This window comes from Hemitrygon akajei, chromosome 11, assembly GCF_048418815.1.
Source record: "Hemitrygon akajei chromosome 11, sHemAka1.3, whole genome shotgun sequence".
NCBI lineage: Eukaryota > Metazoa > Chordata > Chondrichthyes > Myliobatiformes > Dasyatidae > Hemitrygon > Hemitrygon akajei.
Window position 1 is genome coordinate 47,826,710 of NC_133134.1, and position 17,619 is coordinate 47,844,328.

General features: G+C 42.3%; 1 long non-coding RNA gene across 3 annotated transcripts in view; it reads left to right on the forward strand.

Annotated features, from left to right (window-relative positions):
• The window catches only part of LOC140735101 (uncharacterized), an 81,326-nt gene extending 69,180 nt beyond the window's left edge, over positions 1-12,146 (forward strand). For all 3 annotated transcript variants that reach the window (XR_012100688.1, XR_012100689.1, XR_012100690.1), the window contains exons 2-3: positions 10,402-10,498; positions 11,867-12,146. This is a non-coding gene — a long non-coding RNA (uncharacterized lncRNA). The remainder of the gene's footprint in view (positions 1-10,401; positions 10,499-11,866) is intronic.
• Positions 12,147-17,619: the final 5,473 nt, after the last annotated feature.

Sequence of the window (17,619 nt, forward strand, 5' to 3'; positions counted from 1 at the left end):
AGAAATAAGGCAGATGAGCTTGAAGCCCAGGTGTGAATGGGTAACTATGATGTTGTTGGGATAACGGAGACATGGCTGCAGGGAGATCAGACCCGGGAAATGAATGTACTAGGGTATATGTGCTATCGTAGGGACAGAAATGTGGGCAGAGGGGATGGGGTGGCCCTGTTGGTGAGGAATGAGATTCAGTCCTTTGCAAGGGGGGACATAGGGTCAGGAGAAGTAGAGTCTGTGTGGATAGAACTGAGGAACAGTAAGGGCAAAAGGACCCAAATGGGTGTTGTCTACAGGCCACCAAACAGTAGCATGGATATTGGGTGCAAGTTGAATAGGGAGTTAACATTGGCATGTGGCAAAGGTAATGTCACAGTAGTTATGGGGGATTTCAACATGCAGGTGAACTGGGAGAATCAGGTTGGTACTGGACCACAGGATAGGGAGTTTGTAGAGTGCCTACGGGATGCATTCTTGGAACAGCTTGTACGAGAGCCGACCAGGGACAAGACTATTCTGGATTTAGTGTTATGTAATGAACAGGATTTGATAAGCGATCTTGCAGTAAAGGAGCCATTAGGAGGTAGTGATCATAATATGATAAGTTTTTATCTGCAATTTGAGAAGGATAAGGGCAGCTCAGAGGTGTCAGTGTTGCAGCTGAACAGGGGAAACTATGGAGCCATGAGGGAGGAGCTGGCCAACGTTAACTGGACAGATATCCTAGCAGAAAAGACAGTGGAACAGCAATGGCAGGTATTCTTGGGAATAATGCACAAGGTGCAAAATCAGTTCATCCCCCGGAGAAGGAAGGATTCAAAGGGAGGAAAGGGGCCACAGTGGTTGACAAAGGAAGTCAGAGATTGCATAGCATTAAAAAAAAGTAAGTATGACAGAGCTAAGGTGAGTGGGAGGACAGATGATTGGGAAGTTTTTAAGGAACAACAGAACTTAACTAAGAAGACAATACAGGGAGAAAAAATGACGTACAAACGCAAGCTAGCCAGGAATATAAAGGAAGATAGCAAAAGCTTTTTTAGGTATGTGAAGAGAAAGAAGATAGTTAAGAACAATGTTGGGCCCTTGAAGAATGAATTGGGTGAAATTGTTATGGGAAACAGAGAAATGGCAGAAGAATTTAATGAGTACTTTAGATCTGTTTTCACTAAGGAAGACGCAAGCAATCTCCCAGATGTATGGATGGGCCAAGGACATAGGGTAACAGAGGAAATGAAACAGATTGACATTCGGAAGGAAACGGTGATGAGAAGACTGATGGGACTGAAGGCTGACAAATCCCCAGGTCCAGATGGTCTGCATCTTAGGGTACTAAAGGAGGTGGCCCTGGAAATTGCGGATGCATTGGTAATCATTTTCCAATGTTCCTTAGATTCAGGATCAGTTCCTGAGGATTGGAGAATGGCTATGTTATCCCACTTTTTAAGAAAGGAGGGAGGGAGAAAACAGAGAACTATCGACCTGTCAGTCTGACATCGGTGGTGGGGAAGATGCTAGAGTCCATTATTAAGGATGAAATAGTGGCATATCTAGATAGCAGTGATAGGATTGGGCCAAGCCAGCATGAATTTACCAAGGGTAAATCATGCTTGATTAATCTGTTGGAGTTTTTCGAGGATGTAACCAGGAAGTTAGACGGGGGAGATCCAGTGGATGTAGTGTACCTCGATTTTCAGAAGGCATTTGATAAGGTCCCACATAGGAGATTGGTGGGTAAAATCAAAGCTCAGGGCATCGGGGGGAAGACATTGATATGGATAGAAAACTGCTTGGCAGATAGAAAGCAAAGGGTAGCGGTGAATGGGTGTTTCTCGGAATGGCAGGTGGTGACTAGTGGGATGCCACAGGGCTTGGTAATGGGACCACAGCTGTTTACGATTTACGTCAATGATTTAGATGAAGGCATTGAGAATAACATCAGCAAATTTGCTGATGGTACTAAGCTGGGTGGCAGTGTGACATGTGATGAGGATGTTAGGAGAATTCAGGGTGACTTGGATAGGCTGGGTGAGTGGGCAGATACTTGGCAGATGACGTTTAATGTGAATAAGTGTGAGGTTATCCACTTTGGGAGTAAGAACAGGAAGGCAGATTATTATCTGAATGGTGTAGAGTTAGGTAAGGGAGAAATACAAAGAGATCTGGGAGTCCTTGTTCATCAGTCACTGAAGGTGAATGAGCAAGTGCAGCAGGCAGTGAAGAAGGCTAATGGAATGTTGGCCTTTATTACAAAGGGAATTGAGTACAAGAGCAAGGAAATCCTCTTGCATTTGTACAGAGCCCTGGTGAGACCACACCTGGAGTATTGTGTACAGTTTTGGTCTCCAGGGTTAAGGAAGGACATCCTGGCTGTAGAGGAAGTGCAGCGTAGATTCACAAGGTTAATTCCTGGGATGTCTGGACTGTCTTACGCAGAGAGGTTAGAGAGACTGGGCTTGTACACGCTGGAATTAAGGAGATTGAGAGGGGATCTGATTGAAACATATAAGATTACTAAGGGATTGGACAAGATAGAGGCAGGAAATATGTTCCAGATGCTGGGAGAGTCCAGTACCAAAGGGCATGGTTTGAGAATAAGGGGTAGGTCATTTAGGACAGAGTTAAGGAAAAACTTCTTCTCCCAGAGAGTTGTGGGGGTCTGGAATGCACTGCCTCGGAAGGTAGTGGAGGCCAGTTCTCTGGATGCTTTCAAGAAGGAGCTAGATAGGTATCTTATGGATAGGGGAATCAAGGGATATGGGGACAAGGCGGGAACCGGGTATTGATAGTAGATGATCAGCCATGATCTCAAAATGGCGGTGCAGGCTCGAAGGGCCGACTGGTCTACTTCTGCACCTATTGTCTGTTGTCTATAATATTTCTGTTTTTGCACATTTTTTAATAATCTGTTCAAAATACGTAATTGATTTACTTATTTACTTATTATTATGTTTTTTTCTCTATCTCTCTGCTAGACTATGTATTGCATTGAACTGCTGCTGCTAAGTTAACAAATTTCACGTCACTTGCCGGTGATAATAAACCTGATTCTGATACCGATTATAGGAATTATAAAAGGAGATAGTTAATGCCTTACAAAAATTGATAAAGGCATTGAGTAATTAAGGTAAATGTTGGTCATTCAGAACATAAGAATGGGAAATTAATAATGGAACTTTGAACTAATGTTTTGTATCTATCTAAATGATAGAAAGGTCAGCAGCATCCCAGAAACAGATAAAACCAAGGGGCAAAATGGGAGGTAGGAACTTTAATAAGTGACTTTCATTGGGGAAACAGTATTAGAAAAAAACAACAGGACCACAGATTGACAGATCCCCTGGCCAAAGTGATATTTTTGTCTTAATAAGTGGCTGCCAAAATTGTGTGGTATTGGCTATAATCTTCAAAATACCTCATATTCTGGGAGATTCCAATTGTTGGACACGTGACAAATGTACAATTTCAGTTCTAGAAAGGTGAGAGATTGAAAACCTAAGGTTTGTCATTCAGAAAATGGTGCCATTCAATATTCAGGAAATAGTAACAACATATTTTAAAATTGTAATATAATTGTTTAATGATAGGGGTATTGTGCTTGACATAATGAACATAATGAACAGGTTGGATAATGAGAACTTGTAGAAGTACTTTATTTGGATTTTCTGAAGGCAAGTGCTACATAAAGATTTCTGCAGGCACAAGGTAAGAGCTTAGGCAATGGGAGTCAATAACTTCTATTTTCTTGTTTCCTGATGTAATTATTTTGTCACATTGTTGCTCTGTTGATGGAGAGAAATTTAATTTAATTTTAGAGGGTTTCCCTGTTATTTATTTGTCTTTATTAAAATATTTTTTCAATCTTCCACAATAAGCATTAATTAAATTGTAGATTTACTGAGTTGGGTAAGTGGCTGAGTGAATGTCTTCTGCATAAAATCAATTTGATCAAACATCTTCAGCAGTCTCCATTATATCAAAATCATTGGATCATTCCATCATCTTCCAGCCCTCAGCTTCAAGCTGGAAAGTACCCTTCTTTCCTGAAAACAACTGAACAACAGTGACAAATAACTGGGTCCAGTTGTCGATTTTAACTGATGTTTTGATGACATACTCCGCCATCTTCATCGGGGATGAATCTTCATTCCTGATCAGCCCTGATGAAGATGGTGGGGTTTGTCATTAAAACATCAGTTAAAATTGACACCTGGACCCATCTGGAAGCCCGAGAAGAGCCTATGTGTCATATAAGCCGGGAATACATGAGATCCTTTTTCTGTAACAAACAATTTACAACACTACACTGGTGGAAAGGGGAAATCATACTGGACAGTTGGAGTAGCTAATTCCAGTTGAAACAAATAATTACAAAAGTGACCCAAACATTAATTTATTTTTGTTCCAGTTCTGTGCTATCAACAAAGTTGGCCAAATTGTATTTTCTTTAGGATGATCCAGCTAAACTTAATGCAGTTTGATTAGCTACACTGTTACCATCATCAATCCAGCTGCATTGACTGCATTGGAGATAACTGCAATGCATCTGAACATCATCATCCAGACTGCGTACATCAGAGTCCGCACACCATACAACACAATCTTGATCCTGCACAGTAACAGGTCTACACCACGGTCCTACCATCTATTATTGTCTGCTCACCATGGCTCTAATAGTAGCATCTGCACACCATGGTCTTACAATGCATGGTCATGTCTGAACACTGTGATTCTTGTAACGGAATCTGTACACAATCTTCTGGACAATGAATAAAATCTGCACAGTGATCCTGAACCTATAGCGTACCCATTACTCTGTATACCGTGATTCCATACACCATGTTGATAACATAATCTACTCTGCTAAACCATGACTCCAATAATGTATAGTGTCCATGAACCCTGGAGTATACAGACCTATTGGTACTCCATTATCGATATATAACAAAACCCAAAAATGCTGAAAGCACTTATTATCATTGGCCTGGAATGTTAATTCTGTTTCTCTCTCCACAGATGCTGTTTGACCTGCTGAGTGTTTCTGTCATATTCTGTCTTTACTTCACATTTCGAGCATCTGCAGTTTTATGATTTCCAATTATGTGTCTATGCACCACAGTTCACTATGATCCCAAAGTTTCTCAGTATATCTCTACACCTTGGTAAATTGTTTTACTATTGTCGTATGTACCAAGATACAGCAAAAGACAAGCTTTTCATGCCATCCATAGAGATATTTTAGTACATTGAGGAAAACAAAAACCGAATGCAGAATTCAGTGATACAGTTACAGAGAAAGTGCAAAGCAGGCTGATAGGTCCTAGGCCAAACCCAGATAGATTGTGACGTCAAGAGTCCATCTTATCGTACTAGTGGACTGTTCAGTTAACAGAGCCTAATAATTTCTAATTTTAATGTCCGGGAGTGACTGGCTGGGGCATGAAAATTAGCTGGGATTAGTTTCCAGCACATGTGAGCCAGAAAAAATAGGAATGTTTCTGCTCAGCTCCTTAAGAGTTCCCAGTTCTACACCCCATAGTAACATCCCACCTATCCCAACATGGACTCAGATTAATCAACTCCATGACGATAGTGGTTAATTTGCTCACCCCCACTCCCAGGGGTGGAATCCCCCATCCCAGCTCCACTAAGCATCAGGAACCTTTTCTTGCTTTTGGCCCAACAGCACCAGATTTTTTCCTGCCTAACTCGAAGTCATCTGAGCTGACTGCCAAACAATGCACAATATGTTTGTAGTTTGCAGGATAACCTAAACTTACAGCTCCCATCAAAAACATGCGTATACAAAATCCGCCCGGCGGATAAACAGGAAGTGCTTGCTGCCACAGTGGATCTACAGTAGTGCCTAAAAGAAGTTCTGTGAGGAATTTCTCCTGGTCGTTAGGATATTAGGCCATAAGATATAGGAGCAGAATTAGGCCACTTGGCCCATGGCTGACTTATTATCCCTCTCAAACTCATTCTCCGGCCTTATCCCTTTGATGCCCTGAGCAAACAAGAACCTCCACTTTAAATATATCCATAACTTGTTCTCTACATTTGTCTGTAGCAATGAATGCTATAGATTCATCACCCTCTGGCTAAAGAAATTCCTCCTCATCTCTGTTCTAAATGGATGTCCCTCTGAGGTTTTGCCCTCCAGTCCTAGACCCCCCCCCCCCCCCACTGTAGGAAACATCTTCTCCAAATCCACTCTATCTAAACCCTTCAATATTTGATAGGCCTCAATAAGATCCCCCCCCCCCCCATTCTTCTAAACTCCAGCAAGTGCAGGCTTAAAAGTATCAAACGCTCTTCATACATTAACCTTTTCTTTCCTAGATTCATTCTCGTGAACCTCCTCTGCATCTTCTCCAATGGCAGCACATTTTTTCTTAGATAAAGGGCCCAAAACTGCTCACAATCCTCCCAAGTGTGGTCTGACCCATGCCTTATAAAGCCTCAGCATTACATCGTTACTTTTTATATTCTAGTCCTCTCAAAATGAATAATAAAATTGTATTTGCCTTTCTTGCCACCGACTCAGCCTGCAAGTTAACCTTTAGGGAGTCTTGCACAAGGACTCCCAAATCCCTCAACACCTCTGATTTTTGAATTTTCTCTCCATTTAGAAAATAGTGCACACCTGCAAGAAAATGAATTTCAAAGCAGAATATAGCAATGTACTGTATAGATACTTTGATGATAAATTTACTTTGAACTTTGAACAATATTGCTAGCCCAGTTTATGTTGTTTTAATATGTGTTGCTGTGCCTGGAGACATAGGAGAGGAAAAGAAAGTGTGGTAAATTACCTGAATGCAATCTTTAAGACAAAATAGTTGATTTCTACTTCCCTTATTAAAGCTCATCTGATAATAAATCCTGAACCCAGTAACACTACCAGTCACAAATGGTTAGGTTACAAATGAACAAATTGGGAAATCTTATTTGTCTTGCTTTGCATCTCAACACGAACCTCGCAAGTATTTCCCCATCTTACAATATATGCATTTGACTCATTGTACTGCCTCATTGAGACTAAATAATTATTTTTTAAATGTAAAAAAAACTGAGCTTTCTGCCTTCTGGTTTTGGTTCCTCCACACTCCCCACCCCCCCCCCTCCCCCCAGATTATAGCACAGCTTGATCTCACAAAACAATTGGCCAGTGAAGATGGAAGATCCCCTCAGAATCCCCTCCCTTGTTTTACCCTTTTGCTTATACAGAAATGCCTCCATTGTCAAAAGCAAGATCAGATAAGGCCCTAAAACGCAGTGGAAATTTTTTGATTTGCATTTTAAAGATTTTACAATAATATGATTGACATTTAATAGCTATGTGGCCCCTGACTTTTTCTGTATCATGTATTCAGATTTAGAACCTGCAGTTTCAGGGGAATTTGGTGGGATATTGACAAGAAGCAACCTACATCAGGAGTTCCACTGACAACACAAGTGAATCTGCAGATGCTGGAAATAAATTAAAAACACAAAATGCTGGCAAAACTCAGCAGGCCAGACAGCATCTATAGGAGGAGGTAGTGATGAAGTTTCGGGCCAAAACCCTTCATCAGGAGTTGCCGTCTGGCCTGCTGAGTTCTGCTAGCATTCTGTGTTTTTTATTTATATCAGGAGTTGCACTGATCATTCTCTGAGATTATAGCACGTGTATTAACATTGCTGTAAAATTGCAAGCTGCTAATGTTGTTGACAACTTTGTGGAAATCCAGCATTCCACCGACTTGAAAGATACCATCTTAAGTGTCTTATTTCAGTCAGTGACCACATTTTTGTGAATCCTTACAGCATTTATTGTTGACAACAAATATAACAAATGCAGTTTCCCATGACATTTCTTCATTACGTTCAGTAAAACAGGCAGTGGCTGCAGTCATAAGATAATAGAAAATCAAAGAGAGGTGGGAGGATGCAGTTGTCTGGGAGCCAAATGCCTTTTGGAAGCAAACTTAATTTGAGGTGGCAAATTCTCAATGTTGCCCTGACAAGTATGAATGAATAGACTGCGTAACTTTGTGAAAGTACACTGAGTTTCATTTTTAGTAATGATACAGAAATTAAACCACTTTACTCAGCACTGAGTGAAATTTTACCCACAGTTAAGTTTCAGTTCTGTTCAAACCCGTGAAACAACAGATATTTCCTTATGAGGGTCATTTTACTGAAGAACATCCTGTAACACTGTTTATTTTTTGGGAGGGGACTCTCTTTTGCCATTATTACAATAACAGAGGATAGGTTTGAACTCGTGTTTGCTAATCTGGGGAAAGATGTAGTAAGGATTGTAAAGTAGACCATTAGTCATTCAAGACTCTAATCATTCAAATATTTTTTATTTAGAGGATATGATTAAAAGTGGTTTGGATATCACATGCTCTCATTTATAGATTAAAAATACATTAATGTGTGCTCACATGATGAATGAATAAAGGGAAGAAACAGTCATGTTAAGTTGTAGTACTGTGGGAAGGAAACTGTACACTAGGATTTTTTTTTAATATCTTCACATTTTCAAAGGCTGACTATTTACTTGCCTGTTCAATGACACATCAATGAGTCAAATAACCCCACCTATCATCTTGTAAGATCAACAGACCCAAGATCTTAAAGGGCAATTGGATTGGGAAAATATTTGGTTCACTGATGTTTATAAACAGAACACACGCACATCATTGGCTCAGTTGTACACAGGATCAGCTGATCAGCTGGTTCTAACTTGCAGAGAGTGTCATGTAACCCCTCACCCTTGTCAAACAGCAATAAAGCCCAGTGAAATGTGGTCTCCTTGAAGGAAGGGTAGTCCTAGCTCAATATGGCCCTTCATCGGTGCCAGATCAGCAAGCATTACCTAGAACTTTGATGACACAAACAAGTATCGCTCACACTGGTATTGCTCCCACACTTTTCCTATGCTACATCGATGCACCCATGCAGAGCTCGTCGATTTCATAAACTTTGCCTCCAACTTCCACCCTGCCCTCAGTTCACCTGGCCCATTTCCGACACCTCCCTCCCCTTTCTCGATCTCTCTGACTCTGTCTCTGTCTCTGGAGACAGCTTATCTACGGATGTCTATTATAAACCCACGGACTCTCACAGCTACCTAGACTATGCACTTCTCACCCTGTTACTTGTAAGAACACCACCCCCTTCTCTCAATTCCTCTGCCTCTGCCACATCTGCTCTCATGATGAGGCATTTCATTCAAGAACTAAGGAGATGTCCTCCTTCTTCAAAGAAAAGGGACTCCCTTCCTCCACCATGAATGCTGCCTTCAGCCACATCTCTTCCATTTCACGTGTGTCTGCTCTTACCCCATCCTTCTGCCACCCCAACAGGGATAGGGTTCCTCTTGTCCTCACCTACCACCCCCACCAGCCTCCGCATCCAGTACATAATTCTCTATAACTTCCATCATCTCCAGCACGATCCCCCCAACAAGCACGCCTTACCCTCCCCACCCCACTTTCTGTCATCCACAGGGATCGCTCCCTACATGACTCCCTTGTCCGTTCATCCTTCCCCACTTATCTCCCTCCTGGCACTTATCCTTGCAAGCGGAACAAGTGCTTCACCTGCCCCTATACCTCCTCCCTCACTACCATTCAGGGCTGCAAACAATCCTTCTAGGTGAGGCGACACCTTACCTGTGAGTCCATTGGGGTCATCTACTGCATCCGGTGCTCTTGGTGTGGCCTCTTGTGTGTCGGTGAGACCCGATGCAGACTGGGAGAAGGTTCCACCAAGCACCAACACTCTGTCTGCCAGAACAAGTGGGATCTCCCAGTGGCTGCCCATTTTAATTCCACTTCTCGTTCCCATTCCAATATCTCTATCCATGGCCTTCTCGACTGTCGTAATGAGGCCACACTTAGGTTGAAGGAACAACATCTATATTCTGTTTGGGTAGCCTCCAACCTGATGGCATGAACATCGATTTCTCAAACTTCTGTTAATGCACCCTCCTTCTTCACCATTCCTAATTCCCTCACTCACCTTAACTCCTGATCTGCTTGTCACCTCCCTCTGGTGCTGCTCCCCCATTTCTTTTTTCCATGGTCTCTCTGGTCAGATTCCCTCCTTCTCCAGCCCTGTATCTCTTTTACCTATCAACTTTCCAGCTCTTTACTTCACCCCTCCACCGTCCAGTTTCACATATTATTATTTTGTGGTTCATCCTCACCTCCCCCCACTTCCTGACTCTGACTTCTCATCTTTTTTTTTTGTTTCACTTGTTTATCTGGAGGTCAAGGTCAGTCACATTTTAGTACAATGTGACTCGATCTGCAAGACCCGGGCCGGGTTTTATTGAAGTTCAAAGTTCAAAGCACATTTATTATCCAAAGTATGTATACGTTATACAATCTTATGATTTGTCTCCTTATACAGGCAGCCACAAAACAAAGAAACCCCAAAAGAACCCTTTAAAAAAAGACCATCAAATACCCATCGTGCAGACAGAAAAGAAATTATGCAAACAATAAAAGTAAGTTTAACAATATCGATTATAATATACAAGTATAATTGTAATTATATATTATTGGTTTGTTAAGGTTGTCATAGTGACGGGAGGTAGTTGGGATAAGCTCCCACTATCTGGGACGTGTCCTCTGCTATTTACTTCGCTATGTGATGAACTGAGGGTGAGGCTGTGGGCCTGCTCTGGGCTTCATCTCTGAGGACTCACTTCCGTCATAAATCCTATTTACTCCTTTTATTGCTTGCATGATTTTTTTTTTCTCTCTGCACATTGGGTTTTTTTTCAAATGGGTTCTTTAGGATTTCTTGTTTTGTGGCTGCCTGTAAGGAAATGAATATCAAGGTTGTATAATGTATCCATACTTTGATAATAAATGTACCTTGAACTCTGAGCTTTGAACAACCAAGTCCAACTCCTGGCCATATGTGGCAGAGCCTTTAGTTTCACCATGAGGTATAAATGCATTACTTTGTGAAATGCAACGTGTTGTTTACGTACGTGGTTCTCTGTGTCCGCTACATGTAACCTTTCAGAGAACTGGAGAGCCATAAACAAAGCAAGTAACATATCTCTGGAAGTTAGTGCACATGTGCTTGAGACCTCATGGTCTACAGTGAAACCTGGAGACACACGACTATACGTGTTGAAATCTGGAGGAACAAGCAGTCTGCCGGAAGAACTCAAACACGAGGAAATCTGCAGATGCTGGAAGAACTCAGTGGGTTGAGCAGTATCTCTTGGAGAAAAGGATTTGCCAGCTTTCTGGGTCAAGAACCTGCATTTGGACTCAGCGATGTAGCTCTATATGATGCAATGTTTCAAGAACTGCCCACCACATTTACGGCCCCCTCCCTCACCACGAGCCTTCCCCAACCCTCTGCTAAAGAATTGCTCGCTGTTGCACGTTGCTTATATTTTTACTTAGAGTTCTCTAAGTCTGAGGAGTCCTGCCGGTGCTGGTGGGGACATTACAGCTCAGCGCTGCATAGGGCAGCATGGTAGCATAGTGGTTAGCACAACGCTCTACAGTACCAGCGAACTGGGTTCAATTCCCACCACTGCCTGTAAGGAGTTTGTACGTTCTCCCCGTGACCAGGTGGCATGCTCCAAAGGCGTACTGCGCGTAGGTTAATTAGTCAGTGTAAATTGTACCGTGATTAGGCTAGGGTAGCTGGGCGGTGCAGCTCGAAGGGCCAGAAGGGCCTTCTCTGCTCTGTATCTCAATAAAATATTCAACCAGTGGGGAACGCTTGCAGAGGGAGGAAGGTTCAGCAAATGAACTTGCTGCGCGTATCTTCAGCAATAGAGGCTTAACTTATTGCACTGTCTTCAGTACCAGCACTCACAAGCACATTTCTTCCACTCTGCCACCAGATTTCTGATCACAAGCAAGAGAAAATCTGCAGATGCTGGAAATCCGAGCAACACACACAAAATGCGGCAGGAACTCAGGCAGGATCGATGGAAAAGAGTACAGTCAACGTTTCGGGCTGAGACCCTTCAGCAGGTGGTCTTTGAACCTGTGAACACTGCTTTTTGCATCAGCTATTTGTTTTTGTAACTTATGGTAATTTTTATGTCTTGCACTGTACTGCTGCTGCAACAGAACAGATTTTGGCATATCTCAGTGAAATAAAACTGATTCTGAATCTGATTCTAACATTCAGATCACTGGTGATCGACACTAACCCCATTTGCCCACACTAGGATGGGGCATTCTCTGCCTTGCCTGGTGCTGAAAATAAGCCTCAAACTATATTTGCAAACAATGGGAAAACAAAGTCTTGTACAAGCGATCACTGATTATAATAATGGTAATAGAACAGGTTGGTCATTTTAACTTAAATAGCAGGAAATGAAATTTTATTCATGTAATTCAATCATTTGAGCTATTTTTGTTTTGGCTTGTAGCACACAAAGTAAATAATTGGAGTATTAACCTCTACCTATCTAAAGGTTGCCTCCAAGAGGACCACAACCTTGTTGTGTTTGGAGGCTCGCAAAGTGACCCAGAGAGCAATGCTGGCTGGGCTCAGGGCTTTATGCTTTAACTCTCGGTAGGGTCACCCATGCTAAACTGGTCAAAGGGTAGAGGCCAGGCTATGAGTGGTCCAGCAGTGCTCCACTTTTGAGGGTTCAGCTCAGGGCTAACAATTCTGACTTGTATAACAAAATTGTTATGGAAAAAGCAATGAAGAGTCCCTGTGCACCTGAGTGTGATGGTATTCCTGAGTCTCCACCTGGAACTTAAGTGACAGACAGTAGTGAAAACCAAATGGAAGCTACTGATATAATGAAGGAAGCCCTGAAAACCACCAGAAATAATAGACAATAGACAATAGGTGCAGAAGTAGACTATTCGGCCCTTCGAGCCTGCACCGCCATTTTGAGATCATGGCTGATCATCTACTATCAATACCCGGTTCCTGCCTTGTCCCCATATCCCTTGATTCCCCTATCCATAAGATACCTATCTAGCTCCTTGAAAGCATCCAGAGAATTGGCCTCCACTGCCTTCCGAGGCAGTGCATTCCAGACCCCCACAACTCTCTGGGAGAAGAAGTTTTTCTTTAACTCTGTCCTAAATAACCTACCCCTTATTCTCAAACCATGCCCTCTGGTACTGGACTCTCCCAGCATCTGGAACATATTTCCTGCCTCTATCTTGTCCAATCCCTTAATAATCTTATGTGTTGCAATCAGATCCCCTCTCAATCTCCTTAATTCCAGCATGTACAAGCCCAGTCTCTCTAACCTCTCTGCGTAAGACAGTCCGGACATCCCAGGAATTAACCTTGTGAATCTATGCTGCACTTCCTCTACAGCCAGGATGTCCTTCCTTAACCCTGGGGACCAAAACTGTACCCAATACTCCAGGTGTGGTCTCACCAGGGCCCTGTACAAATGCAAGAGGATTTCCTTGCTCTTGTACTCAATTCCCTTTGTAATAAAGGCCAACATTACATTAGCCTTCTTCACTGCCTGCTGCACTTGCTCATTCACCTTCAGTGACTGATGAACCACAGATAGAGGACCTTCATTGCTGACCTAAGTGCCAGCAGTAAAACGGAGAGTAAACAGGTACCACTAAAAAACAGAATTCATCAGAACATGAGGAGTAGATCTAGTCTCAGCCATTTGACCCCTCAGGACTGAACTGGATTATGCTGACCTTCTCACACAAGCACTATTTTCCTTCTCCGTATCCACACCTTTTGATTCCCCTAATAAACAGAAACCTACCAGTCTTGAAGGAATCTTATGACTGAGGCTTCACAGCCAGGGTAAAGAAGTTGAAAAATTCACCAGCATCTGAATGAAGCCTTTCTTCAACGTGGTCCTAAATGGCCTTCCCCTTGTTTCGAGGCACTGCTCAACATGGGGGAAACATTCTCCTCATCAATTTTGACAAGTCCTCTGGAATTCAATTGCTCAACAGGGTCACCTCTCATTCTCTTAAACTCTGAAAAAGCATGTCTCGATCCTCCTACAACAAACACAGCACCCAAGACCTGTCTGGTGAAACTTCACTGCACTCAGTCTGTAGCTTCCATTTTAGGTAAGGAGACCAAAACTGTCGCAATACTTCAAGTGTGGTCTCACCTCCCACCCTCCAAAATTCAGGCACTGCACTGGAAGCAGCTGCTCCTAAGCAACTTATTATTTTTCCCTTTACTGAGACAGCTTGTAGATTTGCAGTAATCTTTGTCCAGAGGGGCGAAAACAAGCTGCAACAATCGAACGAAATCTGCTTTGATGTTTGAAATTCCCATGCCCTGAGCTCCTTTCTGGAGGTCTCTGACCTTAATGAGATTTAATTGAAGTTTATTGGATGCAACGTTTTGGATGAATATTCAATTCTGTGCACAATTAAATGGATATTACTTAAATTCCTCTAGTAGTTTTAAATGTTAATCTGGTTAACCTGCAGTCTGAGTGTTTAAGTTGGTCTCGGTTGAAAGCTTTGTCCTTTTCAGTTGCTTTATGCTGCCGATGAGTTCGATAAAGCATATTTAAACATGTGAACTCCAGTAGTATATTGAATAAGCAAACTGAAACAATGTTCCATCAGCTGTTTTATTCACTCAAGGTGTTCTAGGAACAGAGTGCTGGACAGCTGCCAGCAAGCTGTCAACCTGGTAATGACAAGGAGAGGCCAAGTACATCTATTAGATTGGGGGGGGGGGGAGCCGTGGGTTGAACTGCATCCCTTTTATTAATGTGGAAAACTAATTCTTTATGTTTTGGCAGGGTAGAAAATGTTGGCAGCTACCATAATTATGTTTGGAGTCATGGACTCAGAGCGCAGAAACAGGCCCTTCAGCCCACTGAGTCGGTGCTAACTATCAACTACCCATCTACACTACATCTAACATTAATCTAATTTTTAAAAAATTCTCCTCACATTCTCATCACCTTCCCCGAGATTCTACCTCTCACCAACACAAAAGCACAGGAAACAGGAGCAGGCATAGGCTACCAGGACCTCAAGCCTGCTCCATCATTCAATATGACCATGGCTGATTGAGACTGACCTCAGCTCCTGTGGTAGACGTTCCCAGGGTAGAAATGTCTAAATCCAGAGAGCATGCACTGAGGGTGAGACGGGGTAGGTTCAAAGAGGATGTAAGGGGTAAGTGTTTTACTCGGAGTGGTGGATGCCTGGAATGCACTGACTGGTATGGTGGTAGAGGCAAATATATTAGAGGGTTTTAAGAGAGAGAGAGTCAATGACAATGTTGAGTGAAATGGGGTTGGCAAAGGAACTGGGACTTGAGAAGTTTCATGGGATGTAAGACTTGTGAGCTAAAGGCAGGAGTTCTGGAGAAGAACAGTGGTAGCAAGAGGGAAGACCAACAATAAATTAGGAGAGCTGAGGAATTCTGGACTAGGACAGAGAGGACTGAATTAAGTTGGTTGGCATCTGTCTGGCTTGAAGGACAATGGGTCGTGGTGATCATCATCACAAGCCAGGGCAGAAGGTATGGAGATCCTGAGATGCCCAGTCATCAAGATCTCCCTGTCAGCCTCACCAGTGTAGTCCAAAGGAAAGGTTATGAAGTAATACATTTGGTACCGGATTGGCTGAAGGAGCTGCCGGAAGGATGTTCAATGATATCCAGCCGCCTTAGGGGCTCCACTCTGGATGTGCTGTCCGGGTTTACTCCTGTGGCCTTCATCTCTCCTGAAGCTACCCACAAGGCAGTGGGGCTATTTACCATAGTTGGCGAATTAAGTAGAAACATTAATTTTAGATGTATTAAGCTAAATAGGCAATATTGAACTTTGTAACTTTTGAAAACAAATTGAGTTAAATGCACAGGATAGTCATATGAATAGAGTGGGGCAATTTGGTAACTAGTATTCAATAATTGTATAAGTATATCAATGTTGAACAGATCACGGTTTATTGGCCATCTTCCAGACCTGTGGCCTTTGTGGACAGTCTGAGACACAGTAAACTGCATTTGCAAAGAGCAAACTTCTGGAGGAACCCAGCAGGTCAAGCTGCACCCGTTGAGGGAAAGGAGTGGATAATGTTTCAGGCTGAAACCTTACATCAGGACTCATAAGACCTTCCATCACATTATCTCATCATACCTTCAGGAAATGTCTTTGTTGTCACACAGCAATATTGTAATTAACTTGGGATCCAGATACTCTTCACATACGCAACGGTGGAGTGTGAGAGGAAAATATCTGGTTTGTTAGTCCACAAGGCAGTCAAACCACATTGGAAAATAAGCCCCAAGCATCATTCCATGATGCTGTGAAAACTTGGTTATTGTGTATTCTAAATGTATTTAACTGTCTTGACTCTATGCCCTTTAAAGACCCTGGATAATATCATACTACGGAATTCAACTTTAAAACCTCTATGAGTTAACATCAGCCATTTTAGTGGCTGAGTGTTCCACAGCTTTAATCACTCCAAAAGTCTTTACCAACCATTACTGAGTTGCTTGGTTCTATGCCCTCAACTAAGACTCTCTGGCCAGAGGAGAGAAATAGTTTCTACCATATTTCCTTTATAAATCCTACAAACCTCAGCCAAGCCACTTCTTAACTTCCTAGCTGAGTCATTTTGTCCAAATCCAAAATATCCTTTCCATGTGGTAATGCCCAGGGCTATACCTCATCGTCCAAATAAGGCATAACTAGGGCTTAATATATTATAGCAAGTTTTCTTCACCTTAATAAATTATTTCCAGGTTCTCTGAAGATAACGGCTTCTTGATTTTTCTTATTGGACCATAACACTTTGAGTAATCCTTAAATCTTACTTGACACTCTCTCCCCCCACTGACCTTAGCTTTCACCATTTAAAGTTACTCAGATCTATCAGATTTTAGTCCTTATATTTACTAGTCTTGAATCCATCTGCTGCATTTTACTCCCTCATTTAATCTATCAACATCTCTGTAATTTTATGGTTCAATCTGCACTGCTTGCTATGCTACCTGTCTATGTGCTAGTCAGAAACCTAGATATAAGACTCTATTGTGTTATTGAAGTCATTAATCATTAATAAATACTGTGAACAGTGAGGACACAGCTAGGTCCTTGTGGGCCATCACTACTCACTTCTCTCCCATCTGTGTACGTATATTTAACCCTACTTTCTACTTATGGCCACCTCCTAACTAGGTCAATAATTTCCATTCAATTCCATGAGATTTAGTTTTAACTCTCGGGGAGCTGCAGGTGAAGGGAGAATTGTGTGTTGTTGACAATCAGATGGTGGGAGAAACCCAGTGGAGACAGAAACTGCTCTTGTTCAACCAGAGCCAAGGAATTGTGTCCAAGTGTTTAAGGGGAAAATGCTGTAAGTCATATGTACAGTCAAACAATTGGCTCTCCAGAGTGGAAAACAACAAAATATAAAAATTAATAGTGACAGAAGCAGACAACATGATCCGTGTTAGCAAGCAAGGCTCCAGAATTTGTCAGGGAATGTATATATTCACAAGAATCCGTCACGAGGACCATCACTGTATGGTCTAACGAGGCAATCTTTTTGCTTCAGGACTGTTCTGACGTGGAGAAGACGCAGACCTTGAGGAATCTGCCTCATCTGTCACTGACTACGGCTGTGTGTAAATGACATCAACACCTCAAGGACGGCC